Genomic DNA, 18,097 nt, shown 5'->3' with positions numbered 1-18,097 from the left:
ACATGAGAGGGCTGAATTTAATATTGAACTTCTTATGTACTTTGAGTGTATTGCAAGGTCTGGAAAGGCAAAGGGCACATCAGGAGCACAACGGTTTTCCACATAGCAAAGGGATGCCATAGAAGGGTGACCTCCTTTTTCCCACTCATTTGAGTGGGAATCTCTAAGAAAGCCACTCAAGTGGATCGCCACTTTGGTGTTAATACCACATTTAATTCAAATGCCTATAGGACAATTAATTCTACCTTGAGCATTTTATTAAGTGCTATGCTAAATAGTACAGAGTGATTTTTAGGGGACTTTGCTTCATTGAGTTTTGTTATGAGGACTGAGAACTGAATTGCACTGTAAGGACTGCATCATCAGCCTTATCATAGAGTCATAGAAGCCTAGAACCATAGAATCACAGAATCACAGAACGGCCTGGGTTGCAAAGGCCCACAGCGCTCCTCCAGCTCCAACTCCCTGCTGTGTGCAGGTCGCCAACCAGCAGCCCAGGCTGCCCAGAGCCACATCCAGCCTGGCCTTGAATGCCTGCAGGGATGGGGCATCCACAACCTCCTTGGGCAACCTGTGCCAGTGCCTCACCACCCTCGGGGGGAAAAACTTCCTCCTCATATCCAACCTAAACCTCCCCTGTCTCACTTTAAAACCATTCCCCCTTGTCCTATCATGATTCAGCCTTGTCTATTAGGAGTTAGGGAATGGAAGGCCAATAGCCACAGCTCACTAACCAAGTACTGTGGGAATAAAATGAGAACTGGAAGCGAGACATGGAACATCTCAAATGATTAATAATGCAAATAATTAAAAATATTTCTCTTCAGGTAGGTAGATGAAAAAAGAACATTCATAATTTGAGCAGAACTGAAGACTGAAGAGGTTAGAGCTGTCTTTCTCCTGTCAGTAATGATGACGAATATTTCTGGACCCTGCAACAGCAGCATCAGCACATCTAGTGTGGATATAAAGTCTCAGCTGGGCCCTGCAACTTGGCATAAAGCTGAAGACCTGTGTAAGTTTGGGATTCTGCAAGTTTTAATAAAGATTTTCAGTGTATTTTTGTCTTTGTCTCAGAGGTCAGTCTGTTTGCCAGATGTCAAGCCATCCTGCATAGCACAGGGGGCAAAAGATCTGCTCAAATAAAGGTTGTCAGAATTTTTATGCATTTTTCTTATTTTGGCTGACATTTTCTAAAATTATTCAGCCCGAGGCAGACGCTCAGCATGAAGAATTTAAATCCAAATGCTTAAAGCCTGGCAGAGCTCTGAGAAACTGAAAACAGAGTCCTGTAATGGGAAGTGTCAGACAACCTTAATAACAGCCAACCAGCCCCGTCTGTAGTTTGCATTGTAATACGCTGATGATTGATGATATCAGACTTGAAATTTCACAGTTAAATAGCTACAGTGCTGTTAATCCTCCCTTGTGAAGAAGAACAGCATTAAAGTCCATCTGGAATGTATGTACAGCCTAAGATTGTGCCCTGCAAGAAATGTAAGATTGTGCCCATCACAACAGAATGAATTGAGAACAGAATTCACCTTGCTTCTTAAAATAAAGAGTAAAACTTGGCCTTTGGTGACTGAGCTGACGTTGCACACCTCAGTTCAATGACCAGTATGGGGTATGGCAGCTTCCACATATTTATAAATCTGGGGGTTGCATTTTTTCCCCCATTAAGTGAATATTTGCTACAACTTACTCCCTAATTGATTGGGTTCAGCTTCCATCTGGACATTCCTATGATTGAACTTTATAGACCTAAATGGGCCAGCGCGGTGCATTTCAGGGTTGAATAGAAGAGAGTGAAGAGGAACAGAGCGTTAAATACATGCACCTGGGTGTTTGTACTGGAAGCATATGCAGCAATCTTTCACTGAAGTGAACAGGAACTGCACCACGTGATGGCTTGACCAACACAGCTCAAATTTTGCTATTCATGAATAAGCCAGAGGGCAAAAAAGTTCATAATGATATTTGTCCAAGCAAGAACTGCGTAGGAAACTGCACTTAGCTCAGAGCTATTCCCTCAGCAGGAAAAAAGGGCTGCATTTGAATACATTATTTGAATACATTTCTGCTGAATTATTCCATTAGCTGCAGTCATCATAATTCTATCCTGATTTTTATGTAGCATACATAAGAAATGTCTTCATTCCATACTGCATCTCCACTGAATTTGTTGTGGCTGGAGACAGTGATATTAATGAATCTGATTGTCTGACCAAAATCTGTCAGCTAACATTTGCCACAGAGATGCTGCAAACACAAGCAAAGCCCATTCTGAATGTGAATTGTGAGAAAGATTTTCAAAATGATGCACGAACAGACAAAACCAACACTACTTGACTTCATGAAACTACACTGAGGAGGCTTCATCATAGTAATGGAAAACTCTTTGGTACAGTCAGGGAAAGAGCTGAGAACTTTCCTATGAGAGTGGTGAGGTGCTGGAACAGCTGCCCAGAGAGGCTGTGATGCCCCGTCCATCCCTGGAGGTGTTCAAGGCCAGGTTGGATGGGGCCCTGGGCAGCCTGGGCTGCTGTGAAATGGGGAGGTTGGTGGCCCTGCATGGCACAGGAGGGTTGGAGCTTCGTGATCCTTGAGGTCCCTTCCAACCCAAACCATTCAGTGATTCCGTGATTCTGTGAACTGCTGCAAGCACTGCCAGACCTGGAGCATCCCACTGCTGCAGCTGAGGCATGAAGCAATGCACACCACTGTGCAACTCAGTTTGGGAGAACTTATGCAAATCTCTTTTTCCTTTGGTTTGTGTGGAGATATCCCCTTCTGAGTTTTGGTTTGGAAGTCAGAGGAAAAGCCAGCTCAAGCCAATGTGTTTTGCCTTGTTTCAGGTTGAAATCACTCAGTTTCACACATTGTTCATCTGTAACCATAAACTGCCTTAGGTGCACTCAGATCTTTTTAAAAAAATACTCTTAAAAAATTTTTTTTTTCATCACAATAGACCCAAGAGTCTAGGACTCGTACAGTTTCCCAAACCAGATCGTAATGGATTAATCACAAGAGAAATAACTAGAAATAACACTTGCATTACATTGGTGCTTAGAATCATAGAACCATAGAATCATAAAATCATAGAACCATAGAATCATAGAATGGCCTGGGTTGCAAAGGCCCACAGCGCTCCTCCAGTCCCAACCCCCTGCTGTGTGCAGGTCGCCAACCAGCAGCCCAGGCTGCCCAGAGCCACATCCAGCCTGGCCTTGAATGCCTGCAGGGATGGGGCATCCACAGCCTCCTGGGGCAAGAAGAGCTGGTACAACCTACTAGATAGAAAGGGACAGGTTTGCGCTACATGCACAGTCAGATACAAGCTCATCTGGTGACAACTCTGTGCTGAAGATTTACTCTTCTTCCCACTATTGTGCATTATTTCCCTTTTTACTTTCCCCTCTACTTATGACTACATAGTGTCCCTGAATGAAAAAAAAAAAACCCTGCAAATTAGAAAATCCTACAACTGTAGTATATTCCTACTCTGTTACATGTTGGCTTCAAACTTACTTCACAAGTTTCCTTCATGAGGACTGGCTCTATGAAACAAATCTTAGGTGTAATCATGGAATCATATAATGGGTTAGTTTGGAAGGGATCCTAAGGATCATCCAGTTGCCAACCACTAGATCAGGCTGTCCAGGATCCCATCCAACTTGGCCATGAACACCTCGAGAGATGAGGCACCCACAGCCTCTCTGAGCAATCTGTAATGGGATGGGACTTCTTGTTTTCTCAGATGTGTATATATAAACATTTAGATTTCAGCATTGATACAAAAACATATGAGGCAAGGAAACAAGAAAAGAAAAAGAAAGATCAGAAACCAGGATTTTCCAATGTAGGTGCTCAGTGAGACTCTTGAGTTAATGCAAATGAGCAACATGTTCATCCAACATGCTCAGTGCCCACTGAGCAAACTGTGGGTCACTGCACCATGTAAAAGTCAGGTCTGTCTCCTTGAGATGAGTTTGGTCATGTCACTTAGGAGTTGAATCAACCAAAGAATTAGACTGTAGTCATTCTAGGTTCACTCCTGTAGTTAACAGCAATTTATCTAAACATTTCTGATATTTACCATTATGTGGGGTGGGTCCCACTCTAAAAGACTCTATTTACTTGCAGAGATTCTAGATAGTGAGGTGATACATAGGCATTCATCTGTCAGGTGCATCCCATCATAAATAAGTTTAAACACAGCTTGAAGGGCAGCATTCATCAGTATACAACTGTTAGCTAAAGCTAACAAAACAAGTTTATCTGGTACTTTGGTAGGTAGGTAAGAATGTGCAGCCATCATAGCTGAAACAAGGAATAAGGCAACTATAGGTGCTGCTGGATGATATGAATTTGAGGAAATTTATTGAGCTAGAAGTGATTAAAAACAGAAGGGTTCCAAATCCTCATGGGAACACAGTATTAGGCAATTCCTTAGCAGAGCAGAGATCACCAAAGCTTATGAAAATAATTTTGGAAAGAGCTAGAGGGAAAATTACATCAGCGAAGGTAGATTAGCACAGGGCACTACGACAGGAGACATGTCTCAAAGTGCTGCCAGTGTCCTGCCTGGCTGAAGGCAGCCAGTGGGTCCAATTCCTCTTCTACTCTTCATTTGGCTGGTGTGGGGCTGCTAGCTTTCAACAGTGAAGTCTTCCCTCACATGTTTATTTATACCTGAGAGGATTGACATTTCATATGGCCTGATAGTGCTAGGACAAGGGGGAATTGCTTTCAACTACAAGAGAAGAGATTTAGGTTAGATGTTAGGAAGAGATCCTTCACTCAGAGGGCGGTGGTGAGGCGCTGGCACTGCCCAGAGCTGTGGTGCCCCATCCCTGGAATTGCCTGAGGCCATGGATGGGCCCTGAGCAGCCTGAGCTGGGGGCACCCAGCCCATGGAGGGATGGGGGATGTGAGGTCCCTTCCAACCCAACCACTCTATCATTCTTCAGGTCTATGATTCCATGTCCCCATGACAGTACCTACCGTAAAAAAAAGTCATGCTGATCATCACATGACCAGGGAAGTGATAAATCAGAAAAAAAGCGATGATATCCCACCCATCTCCTCTTCCAAATTACTCATTTTCTGCCTTAGGTGCTTGGTCTCCCTCAGTCCTCAGGCCCCCAGATGGAGTGCAGATTTTGCCGTGACAAAGAGTCAGACAAACTCCTGATTCAGACAAACATGAGCACAGTGAGAACCCAGGACCAACATTCGCTATGAAAAAAAAATGTAATGAAAATGAAGTGATACTAGATTTTAAATTGTCCGAGCCTCATAGCTATGGCTTTGGCTTAATCACAGAAGTACATTTCTGCTCATTGGGTGCCACTGAGAAAATCCCTCCATAACTTTGTCAGGCAAAGCACGGAGGTGGAAATAAAAAGTAAGAGAGGTTTAAATCCCATCTGTTTGTAGCTCCAGCTTAGGGGCAAAGGAGCAGGGCTGGACAGAAGGCAGGAATGTATGGCTGGTGAGAAACAGATCTTCTGAATTGTCATTGTTTAAAATGCTTCTGGAAGGTGTGGATGTGCCTCAGTGGCTCATCCAGAAAATAGGGAAGAGCTAGCTACTGATACAGCTTAAATAGTGCAGGGTCCTGCAAGCAGCACAAGGGGATAGATTAGACACAAATTTGCACTCATTAGGTCACTTACTCTCCTTAGATTTATAGCTGCAGTGTGGGTGTTTTATATCCCCCAATGTATATTCACAGTCTGTTGCATTTACCATACTCTTTTTCATCACTATTCTTAACTCCAATTTTGGATTTCCTATGAAGTTTCAATAGTTTTTAATTGATTATTTTTTTTTTTTTTTAATACTTAGCAATGGTTAAGACAATGCTATGCTCTGCCTACTAGTGAGGATTTGGCAGAGGAATGAAAACTCAGCCTTGGACTCCTTTGCAGTCTTATCCATGGAGCCACAGGACTTATTGAAGACCAGTGGATGATTTGATAAATCTGCCACTGGCGTTTTGAAGGATATATATGAGTTCTATGCAAAAAGCACAGAAGAAAGACAGAGGTGAACACTGAAAGTGAGCCAAAGGTGTGATGTTTAAGACAACACACCAATCTCGTTTGAGTTTCACTGCAGGCAGTGCCCTGCCATGTTGTTACTGATGGATGCTTCAAGCAATGAGATGTGCTTCAGCCTCAACCTGCGTTAAAAAGGAAACAAGTCCTTTTCAGATGCACATTCATCTTACCCAACTACAGAAAGGAAAACAGACAACTTATTTTTTTTTCCACTCTGATATTTAATATCTCGTGACCACCAGATCCAGTCTTGATCTTTTAAAAAAAAATAAATAACATGCCATTTTAATCCAGAAGTTCTATTAACTTTTACCTACGACTCAAAGAAGTAATGAGAGACTGAGAGGGGTTGCACAAAAATTATCTTTCCTTAGGGCTGCTATGACTGCATTTTTATTCCTCACACCAGTATAAGCAGCAATCTGTCAGTAGTAAGAAGTGTGGCATTGTAGGGATGGAGATAAAATACAATGGGTATCAATTCTATGTTTTTCATAAGTGTGAAATGAACAACAGAAAGTTTTTCTGGTCTTTGTGTGTCTCCCACTGCTGATCCACTCCGGAGCAAAGAATCTGGATTAATTACGGCAGGGGAATCTGGACAGCACCTCTCTTGCAACCATTATCCAGGCCTTTGGAATAATGATCCTTGACAGATTTCAGCCCTATTGTTAAACATAGAGTAGGATTAACGTCCTCAGTAATGCAGATAATGGTAGTCACTGCCTGCTGAAGTCAGGCTCTGGATCTTAATGCTACTTAAATCTCAGCTGCAAAAGATAAGGCGATCTGTTGCTGTGTGGTCTCTTTGGTGGCCTTCTACACCAAAAAAGCTTTGGTCATTGTGACATCTGTGAATGGTTCACCACATGAAGCCTTGGGATGTCAATACTGTGTTACGTAGGTTTTTTTTAAAAGGGAGTAATTAGGATGCTATGGGGACTCGAATGCTTGATATAGTGTATTTCCCACTGGTCAAGCCAGTTATGAGTCAAGATTCATTACATTTTTTAGAAAATAGATACTTTGACTTGCTTGAGCATTGACAGTAATTACTTTTATGAATATTTCCAACCAGATGAGCATTCTGGGGTGTGTACTTGTGCACTGCACTTATGTATTCATACCTACACGAGTGCTCGTGTGCATACTCACCTCTTTCCAGGGCACATGGATCTATTATCTTTAGAAATGTAAGTATATACAGCTAAGGATAAATGACACGCGCAGGAACATGTGTCGTATCCATCTATGTGACAATAACAATCCAGGAGCAGGTCCAGTCTAATGCCTACAACTTACAGGCAGTTTAGGTGTGACACAGCTGCATGGCAGAATGGGATGCTCATGGCATTGATGCGACTGTGCGGCATCTGAGGGCCTCCAAGGATGAGACTCACCGTTACTCAGAATCATAGAATCACTAAGGTTGGAAAAGACCTCCAAGATCCCCAAGCCCAACCCGAGCCCACCCCCACCATGCCCACTGACCCTCAGTGCCCCATCTCCACGGTTCTGGAACAGCCCCAGGCATGGTGACTCCACCACCTCCCTGGGCAGTCCATTCCAGTGCCTGACCACTCTTTCAGAGGAAAAGTTTTTCCTAACATCCAACCTGAATCCCCCCTGGCGCAACTTGAGGCCATTCTCTCTCACTCCTTCCTCCCACTTGCAGGATTTCCTTTTCACCATTTTAGTTTCCTTTCAATGCAAGTTTGACACGTACTGCTCTAACATTAGTGTTGCTTTTGGCTCTCTCTCCTTTCCTTGTGTCTAGCCCCATTATAGGAAGAGCTGAAATCCTTGTTACTGAATGCAGCAGTAAGACTGACAGAGAGATTATGTGTGTCTTCCTCTTCCTAGCAGAGGCTACGACCAGGAATTAGTGAGAAAAGTGATGCTTTGGGCCCTGAGTCTGCTGTGACTCACAAAGAAGTAACACTAAGGACTTGATTCAGCAAATCGCTGAACGCCATGCTATTTGTGTGCCTTATTAGAAGGTAGTTTGTCTGGTAAAGAAAGATGTTGGAAGAAGCTTCTGGAGAGGTAAGACCAGCACATTGCTTGTGTGGGCTATGAGCATGTCTCTGAAATATGCTTTTATCTCCATACTGTCTGTCCAGCCACACTCAAGGCAAAAACCAAGCCTGAGCCCTGCACATTGCTCCTGTTGCTTATTTAGCATGATTGCTACCAAAAGACTCCCGTGCTTCCCATCTTTCAGATGGCAACAGCATCATGATGGCAAGACTAACCATATTTAAAGAATCACTGGTCTTTCTCATTAGAATCCTGTAGGATTTGGTTTTCCAGAGCTGCAGCCTCTCCAAAGCTGTGTTAAAAATAGGCTTGGTAATACTTTTCACATTTGTAGGCTGTCACAAGCAGTTAGCAGGGAAGAAGTCATTCAAATGCACATGACTTTATAATTAAGGCACCTAACTCTTATAAAACCCATTTTTCACAGAAGCAGTGACTTTTAATAAAGTGCAGTGGAACTGCAGGGGATTCTGTGGTTTCTGTGTGCAGGTCTTGTATGAACATTTCGACCCTCAGCCCTGACCACAGAGACCACAGTCATCAGGAGAATATTTATTTCCACCCCAGCACTTGTCTGGTCCCAAGGAGCAGCCCTGGACAGGGGGCTGTGAGGCCAAAGCACCATCCCTTGGAGGAAGCCTCATTTTCTCCATCTATAAAATTGAGATGACTTCTTCCTTAGAAATCTGCCCTGAGATGTTGGGATTCCATAGGATGAGACCACTGGGGCACACAGAGGTGACACTGAAGATGGAAAGATACCTGGAAATGGAGTCCAGGAGCACTGATGTCTAAGCCCCGTGCTCTCTGTGGGGCAAAGCTCCCTTCGTTTCATGGCCTCATGAGAAGTAGGATGTGGGATATTGTAAACCTGGAAATTAAACTGATGGATCTCTTTTATCCAGGTCAGCAGGAGGATCACATGGAAACATTCCATGCATGCATTAACAGCAAACTCAAAGTCAGAAAATTCAGGTAAAATTAAAACGCCATTAATTAATCACTACAAACTAAATAAACTTTAAAGGCTATTAATTTCAGTTCACCTGCTCAGCTGACTCAAGGAAAATCATCTGACTTTCAAGGTGGTGGTGGCACTCAATCCACATTGCAAATTAGAACAGCAAAGGGTGAAATTATTGGCATTCACCAACCAGTCACAGGGTGAATGGCATGGATGCGAATACACCGCATGGCAAACATGGGATTTTTGAGATGATTTTTCCTTACCCGGTTCACCAACAGGTCAAATAATCCCCCTTTTTAACTCCTCCTTTCTCTGCTCTGGCGCTGGCAAGGAGCAGACTTTTGGTAGCCATTTGAACTCTCACCGTGGGATCTCTGTGACAGGTAACAAGGTTTACGGTGAAGGAAAAAGCAATAGATTCATCACTGGCGCTTGCAGGCTTTGACACTGTCTCATATTCACTTTCCTAATCAGGTGAGGGAAACACGGGTCTAGATAAAGCTGTTGGAGGCGGGGGACAAGGCTTTAGATGTGTGTACGTGGAGAACAGTTATCAATGGTTCATTGTCAAAATAGAAAGCGGTGCTGGAAATCCAGAAAACGCGACTTGGGAGGACGGATTGATCAGGTTACATTTATTAGCCAGAAGAGAGTCTTGGTGTTACGAGGTGCACCGGTACGACCTGTCCTCTGTGGTACGACAGGAAGCGTGTTTACATTGCTATAAAGAAAAAATCAAACCAGGTAAGAAAAAAATTTATGAGGGTCAAGAACATCGCTAGATTCAGGGCTGCGAAATGTGCATCCGTGGAGGTCTTTAAACCAGGTTGGATAAAATCCTGCTTGGAAAAACAGGTATAAGGGACCTTGCTATAAGCTTTTGGTGTGCATTTGAATAATGATCTGTAGCTTGATGTGCTGTGCCGGGCTTTGGGCATTCACATCTCCTGCTTACAGGCTGCTGGCAGCTCAGCACACCAGACACAGCGTGCCACTCTCAAGATACTAAAAAACCCCTGGACTGCTGTTACAGTAGGTAAGCTTGTGGCTTTTCTAGGACTGACTGCTGCAGTGTGATGGAGAAACATGGGCAGCTGGGAAAAGGTGTAGCAGTTAAGGCAAGTGTACAGGGTTGGGTCATGAGAAGCTCTGTGCTTTTGTCAAGGCCATCTCCAACCTGCTGTGGAGCAATGAATTATGTCTGAATAGTGTGGGTATGAGGCATGAAGTACTGGAACAGCTTATAGAAACAGAATGACTTTGGTGGGAATGTAACTTAAAAACCATCCAAGTCCACCCCTGCCATGGGCAGGAGCATCTCCCACCAGATCAGACTGTCCAGAGCCCCGTCTAATCTGGCCCTGAGCAACTGCACAGCTCCTTGGGTCAGCCTACAGTAGTGCCTCACCAGCTTCATAATAAAGAATTTCCTCCTAATATCTTCCCTAAATCTGCCTTCTTTTATCTTAAAGCCGTTACCCTTTGTCCTGTCACTACAGTCCCTCCCCAGCTTTCTTGCTTCCTGAAGGTGCAGGAAGGCTGCAATGAAGTCTCTCTAGAGCCTTCTCTTCTCCAGGCTGAACAACCCCAGCTCTTCGTAAGAGAGATGCTTCAGCCCTTTGATCATCTCACAGCATGGGGTCAGATACTGCAGCTCACCTGGTGATGACACAGTGTTCCTGATCCTCCACTTCCAGCACCTGAAAGATGAGCCGATGAGGAATTCCCAAAAAGAATACATTTGACATTTATTGAGCTGCATCAGAAAAGGAAGCTGGGTCCTCTACCAGCCTATGGATTAGACTGTCTCACCCAGTGAGTCATTTACCATTGAGCTCAACAGCCTGTAGCCCAGATCCTAGCTCTTTTGGAGTTATGTAGTTCAACAAATAGAGATTTCACTAGAAAATGGCACTATCGGTTACTGGAGTCATACATCACGTAATATGTGAAATCATTAAAAAAAAAAACGAAGTCTAAAGTATAAAATATGTCCTGAAATGTAATTTATTTTGTTTCTACTTCTCTGACTACATGGCAGTAGCAGGCATTCTTGGGGAAGGTGCTTTGCAGGGATTAACGGCCACATGGAGGTTAATAGGCCACAGCTGTACTATGATCCCCAACTCCACCCCAAATTAATGATCTTCTGAGGACATATCCTTAAATTAGAGGAAATGACAAGTTCAAATTGGCATGTGCCACACACAGAGCAGTGGCAAGCCCAACAGTTAGTACAGTTTTTTTAATATGGCCATAGAAAACACCTTTTTAATACTAATAGAATAAATCATGCTCTCAACACCTGGAGTTTACACTAGCCAATCTGTAATAACCTATTAATGCAGAGCAGTTGCACATCCTGTTACGGAGCAGCCATAAAATGGTGAGACCCAAGGGTTGGGGCATTAGCTCCAGCAAGCAAGATTCACTGGGGGCTGCAGATCATCACCCTCCAGCAGCACAGCTGGCTGCCTTGGTTATCACACAGCAGAATGGTCACTTGTTTTCTTCCCTTTGTATCCATGAGGTTTTCTTCTTGCCTGATCAATTAAGACTTCAGTTCAAGAAAACATTCCTATTTATAGTATTCTTTTAAGGGTATTAAAGTAAATATCAGGTCAATTTTGTGCCTGATGGATGATGGATGCTGCCCCATCCATAGTCTTGTAAGTCTTTCTGGTCCTTGCAGAAGCACTGCTGCTGGCACAGCCTTGCCCATTGAAACGGATTACTTCCTTCCTCTCAGGGGCACTGTTTCAAGCTGCCAGTGGTATGAGAAAGGCCTTGATGAACTGGTTACATGCAGGTCCTCCCTTGCCACGAAAGCAGGAGTGCTGCTTTCTTCCTTGCTTACAAGAAAAAGCAAAGTTTTGATTTCAGCCCTGCATCATTTGGTGATTTTAATGGGGAAATTTCTGTAATTTGCTAACAGCATCAGTGGAAAAAACTCAAATATTAGTTTACGTGCAGTACCTTTATTGTTGAGCAGCAAGCAAGTCATAGACATGGAGACACAAACTCAGAGCCTGTTTTGACAATCATGGGGGGTTTACATGAGACCACACTTGAGTTTTCTTGCTTTCAATTGTATATAATATAAGAATGGTGGCCAAAGTACAGAGGGAACTTTGAGCTAGTAACTGCTTTTATTGGGGACTCTGTGTCTTCCTGAGCTACTAAAATATTTGGGCTTTCCAGATCAGAAGAAATAAACATGGCACTTGATGAAGCAGCTGCTCTATGGTGTTCATCCCCGTTTGTGCAAGGAGAAGATTTTGCAAAGCTGTGTGACTTGGACACATCAGCTTTTCAGTCCCAGAGCTGTTGCAGCTTCTACACTGACATCTTTTCCTTTGACTTTTGGGGTCAATGGACTTGCCATTATTATCATTATTATTTTATAAAGACTGGGTTCACAGATTCAGTCCAGCAATACAGCTGCTGAAATGGAGGCTCTGAGAGGTCTGGATGAGTGCCCAGGTGTCCAAAAGCCAATTTCAGTGCCTGTACCTTCGGTACGAGCTGTTAAGTGGGGAAAAAAATGTAGCTCTCTTTTCTTAAAAAATCAGCAAATATGCAAAATCTGATATTGTGTAAAACTGATCTAATACCACATGGAGCAGGCAGCTAGGAAAGGCAGCACAAACCTCTTTTCTAGGCTTGGAGTGATATCACCAATGATGCCTTTTACATGGAAGTAAACAGGAAAAGCTGAGCTGGCTGGAAGTCTGTAAGAAACAGGGAGGGAAAAGTCCATGTTTACTAAATGGAAAAGGACAGACAAAGGCAGTACAGAACTGAATGTTATTTTCAACATTCCCAAAAGGGGATGAGACAGGAGAGAGCATAAAGGCACAACAACACTTAAAAACAAAAACAAAAAACTCTCAAAAAATACTTATTACTGTTTCTTTCTGAATGGATTTAGACTCCAATTCCCACTGTGTGCAAAAGGCAAGGAGAGAAAGCACAAGTGGGTCATGGCCATTAGTACAGCCGTGAGCTTTGATAGCTTTTGCCTTTTTTCTCATCCTTATACCAAACCTTCGTCCATCCAGAGAGTGGTGTGACACATCTCTGCAGGTGAACTTCTGAAGACCTATACTTACATTTACTTTCCCACAACCTGACAGCTTGACTCCTAGAATATATTAGGATTACACTCTTAATAGCTGTATACACTGCTGAAGAGTCTGGATGAATCACCAAATCCATAATGATGCAGAGACAGATTGAATGGTTACCTGGGGACCCAGTTCTGCTCCCAAGATCAATACAAAGTGATGGTTGTGGAGCATGGGCAGCAAGGTCTTCCTGTTATCCAAGAAAAAACTATTAATATACAAAAATTAGACAATCTTGTGCTTCTGAGCAGAACCTGTGCCTCTTATATTCCTTTATTCAGCTTAGGAAAAATTTATTCTCCAAAAGAGTGGTCAGGTGCTGGAGGGGCTGCCCAGGGAGGTGGAGGGGTCACCATTCCTGGAGGTATTCTAGAAACATTTAATGCATTACTGAGGGACATGGGTTAGTGGGAAAATATTAGTGGTAGGCAAACAGTTGGACTGGTTGATCTTGGAGGACCTTAACAGCCTTGGTGATTATGAATCTATGATTAGCTGTTTGATGGAGATTTCCTGTATTGATTCTCTGTTGGGTGTCAAATCAACACAGGGATGGTGAGGCAGACTTGGTGACCATGGCTTGCACTGCAGAAAGGAGCCAGGGGCCTCTTCCCAAAGAGAAAACATTACAAAATGTGCTCAGATTGCATTTCACAGATCCCACATGACAAGAAAATCTTTGTGCCATGAGAGCAATGAGACACTGATCTGGATCTAAAGGAAACCTACAATCCCATCAACTTCAAGTAGACTCTCACATCCTGCACCTGCAGCTATCAGTTGCTGGTAGTTCCCACCTCTGCCCCAAGAGCTATCATTTAGTGAAAATGTGGCTCAAAAAAATAATGAAGGATTGCTTCTTCTCTTAAGGACTCAAAACACATCAGACAGTTTTGACTGTTTTCCCTATATATCACATGCAAATTGAAGGACTATCTTTGACCTTCTCAGGAAGGTTTAATAGTAATGTTTTTAATATCCATAAATTTTTGGGTGTCACTTGTTAGTAAAAAGTTGGATAGGAAAAAATGGGGAAATAGCCTATCCATATGAAAACAATAATCATGTAATATTTATTGTCTGGGATTGAAATGTTTCAAATATTCAAAGCAATAAAACGTCAGGAAAAGCTAGACTTCCTGATGTAAAAAGGCCATAAATTTCTTCCTTCACAAGACATGAGGAGGAGGGGGGAAAAAGAAATCAATGTGAGATTTTACACTAAAGAAAGAGGGAAAGAGGGAGAGAGAGAAAGAGAGAAAGAGAGAAAGAAAGAAAGAGAGAGAGAGAGGGAGAGAGAGAGAGAAAGGAAGGAAGGAAGGAAGGAAGGAAGGAAGGAAGGAAGGAAGGAAGGAAGGAAGGAAGGAAGGAAGGAAGGAAGGAAGGAAGGAAGGAAGGAAGGAAGGAAGGAAGAGAGAAAGAAAGAGAGAAAGAAAGAAAGAGAGAAAGAAAGAAAGAGAGAAAGAAAGAAAGAGAGAAAGAAAGAAAGAGAGAAAGAAAGAAAGAAAGAAAGAAAGAAAGAAAGAAAGAAAGAAAGAAAGAAAGAAAGAGAAAAAGAAAGAAAGAAAGAAAGAAAGAAAGAAAGAAAGAAAGAAAGAAAGAAAGAAAGAAAGAAAGAAAGAAAGAAAGAAAGAAAGAAAGAAAGAAAGAAAGAAAGAAAGAAAGAAAGAAAGAAAGAAAGAAAGAAAGAAGAGGAAGGACACAAAAAAAAAAAAAAAAAAAAAAAAAACAACCCAAAAAACCCCCAAACCTTTAAGCTAAAGCAGTAGAGAGCCCCCAGAGGGCACAATGCACTCACCTTTGGGAGTCTGGAGGGAGGAACCGGCAGCCAAGAGCAGAACTCATGTGCAATAATGTGCAAAGAAAACTTCAGATGCGACTTCAGGCAGCGGTGAGGTGGTTCCGCAGTGTCCAATGCTGACACCTCCTTTCAGCATCACAGCACTATCAAAATAGCCACTGCTGCCCTCAGTGTGTACAGCAGGGCTTACTCCCAGCACTACGAGACCTCTCCCTCTCGAGCAACATTTTATTGCACTTTGAAAGAGAAATAAATAAAAGACACTTGTGGATTCAGGAATGCCTTCGTCGTGCATAGATCAGACGTGATTTTTCCTAGAATTCGTGTGGGTTCATGATCGCCCACAGATCCAACAGGGTGACACTAAACTCTGTGAAGGAGAATAGTGTGTGGTAAAGAGAGAAAGGAAATAAAAAATCACAACCAAATTACATTCACAAAGTAAAAATCTTTATGGGGTAAACCTCCTCTCATTTCAGAGTGACACAACAAAAGCAAGTTTGTGTCTGGACTGGTAAAACCAGAGCTGTTTTTAGAATTCCATCTTCTTGAAAAAACATGAATACATATGTATATATATTCATATGTATTTAATATATATGCATTTTCTATGCCTTTGCTGCTCACCTCTGAATAAAGTTTTAATAACGTTCTCTTTAAGTGCTGCATTAATTTTGCGCTGCCTTTAGGACCACCAAAGAAACCGAGATGCAAAATCCCTCCAGAGCACGCACCAGAAATCCATACCAAAGTGCAAAGGAAACAAGCCCCAACAAAACCAAAATGAATCAAGCATCATCTGCGAGCCCAGCTTCCATACCCCTAGAAACAAAACAATCCTCCACCAAACAAAAACTACCAATGTCAAAAACTGGGCACATTTGGACTCTGGCCCCAAATTGAAAAGTTTGGCTGCTTATTTCAACTTTTATCTTCATTACTGCAGTGCTGGGAAAGACTGTAGCTTGCGTGGAGTCCAGCACCTCCTGTCACAGCCAACAGCCAAGCCTTTACCTCTTGTTTGGTTTCACAGTGGTGTGTGTTTGCTTCCAAAGCAACACCAGTGCCTCCACCAGCCCCAGCCAAACACTGTGATACACTGCCCTGCACCTATTTGGGAATGAATAAAAGTAATCAACTTAGCCTGCTTCAAAATACACCTGCCCTTGAATGTGGTGACTGCTTAACCTATTCGCCTGCCTAATCTGCACAATGAGGAGACCAACAGGCTGCATAGGAGTTTGAGGAAGACCTCAAAGCTGACCTCAACTGCTAGTGGTACAAACTCAAGACAAAGAGAAGCCATAAATCAATTTTTCCACCATCCCAAAGAAGCTGAACAAGGGGAGCTCCTTCCATGGAGGAGCTGACTTTTGAAGGCAACCTCTCCCAGGTGCTGAAAGTAGCCCTACACAGTAATTAATGCTCCATCTACACCAAATTCTGCTGAACAGTGAAAATTCAGGATTAGCAACGTGTTGCTAACATTTCCAAAACAGAAATATAAATCCTTGCAATAATAAGCAAAGGAAAAAGTAACATGGGGAACACTGGACAGATCCCATCTGCTCTTCCCATCCATTTGGAACAGGTTGCCCAAGGAGGCTGTGGATGCCCCATCCCTGCAGGCATTCAAGGCCAGGCTGGATGTGGCTCTGGGCAGCCTGGGCTGCTGGTTGGCGACCTGCACACAGCAGGGGTTGGGACTGGAGGAGCGCTGTGGGCCTTTGCAACCCAGGCCATGCTGGGATTCTGTGATTCTATGATCTCTTTTATTGGAATGAGTTACTCGAAGCTCCTGCAGAATTTGCACACACACAGCAGATACATGAAGACCTGAGCACTAAGAGGTCACCTTGCTCCTATGAAAGTCATTTTTCTCCTTTGGCAGAGCCAGCGCAGATTTGCTTTCACCTGAACCTGACATACAGTTGCTGCCATTTGATTTGCAGATCTGAAGAACTCATGTCAGTACAAGAAACACAGCAGTTTCTTTTTTTTTTTTGTTTCTTTTTTTTCTTGCAGATTAATTAAATACTTATGGAAATGAGAGTTAAACAGAATGGGTTTGAGCCAACTTGCTTTATTGGCTCTGCCTATCCGCATCCCGCTATGGCTCCAGGTGCCGCGCACCGTCCCTCCTTCCAGGTGGAGAGCAGCCACCACGCTTCAGCTGCACTTTATTCAATTCAGATCCAGGTCATTTATTAAAATGTATCATTTTACTTTATCTGTGTAAACAGACAACACTAATTGCATTTCTCCCATTATTTCGTGCAGCTCTCCTGCTCTAAGCAAAGGGAGGTTGGTGAGGGATCAAGAGCATCTGGAGCAGGAATCTGGAGCTCTGGAGCTGGAATGAGCACCTTCCTCGTGGTGATGCAGAAATCCAGCACTGCATGAAGTGTCCACAGCCCACGGAAATGTGATGTTTACGTGTCTGCTCCAGGCCATTAAGTGGCACATTGCAGCAGGAAGGATTTTAAGCATTGTGCCTGGATCGGATCCAAATGGAAATCATAGAATCATAATCATACTGACAGAATGGCCTGGGTTGCAAAGGAGCACAATGCCCATCCAGTCCCAACCCCCTGCTGTGTGCAGGTCACCAACCAGCAGCCCAGGCTGCCCAGAGCCACATCCAGCCTGGCCTTGAATGCCTGCAGGGATGGGGCATCCACAGCCTTCTTGGGCAACCTGTGCCAGTGCCTCACCACCCTCTGCATGAAAAACTTCCTCCTCATATCCAACCTAAACCTCCCCTGTCTCACTTTAAAACCAGAGATCCAGGTAGATACAGCGTTGGCCACTTTCTGTCCTAACCTACATGACTGGGCTGTGTGCTTTCTGCCACATGTATCATTCTCACTGGAAGGGGAAGAGCTGAGAGCAGCAGACTGCAAATCCAGGTTTTCCAAACCATCCCAGGATCCCAAGCAGAGGGCAGTCCTTTAGTCCTGCCGTGTCTCAGAAGAAACATGTATCATTTCAAAAAGTGGCAATGAATACAAGGAAGACAGTGGGGCACTGAGACATCACAGCAATCAAAGTTCTATCAGGACCAAAGACTGACAGCCCACATCTTCACAAAGTC

Source organism: Tympanuchus pallidicinctus, unplaced genomic scaffold (genome assembly GCF_026119805.1).
Source record: "Tympanuchus pallidicinctus isolate F22 unplaced genomic scaffold, pur_lepc_1.0 scaffold1, whole genome shotgun sequence".
NCBI classification, from domain to species: domain Eukaryota; kingdom Metazoa; phylum Chordata; class Aves; order Galliformes; family Phasianidae; genus Tympanuchus; species Tympanuchus pallidicinctus.
This window is presented reverse-complemented; position numbering follows the sequence as displayed.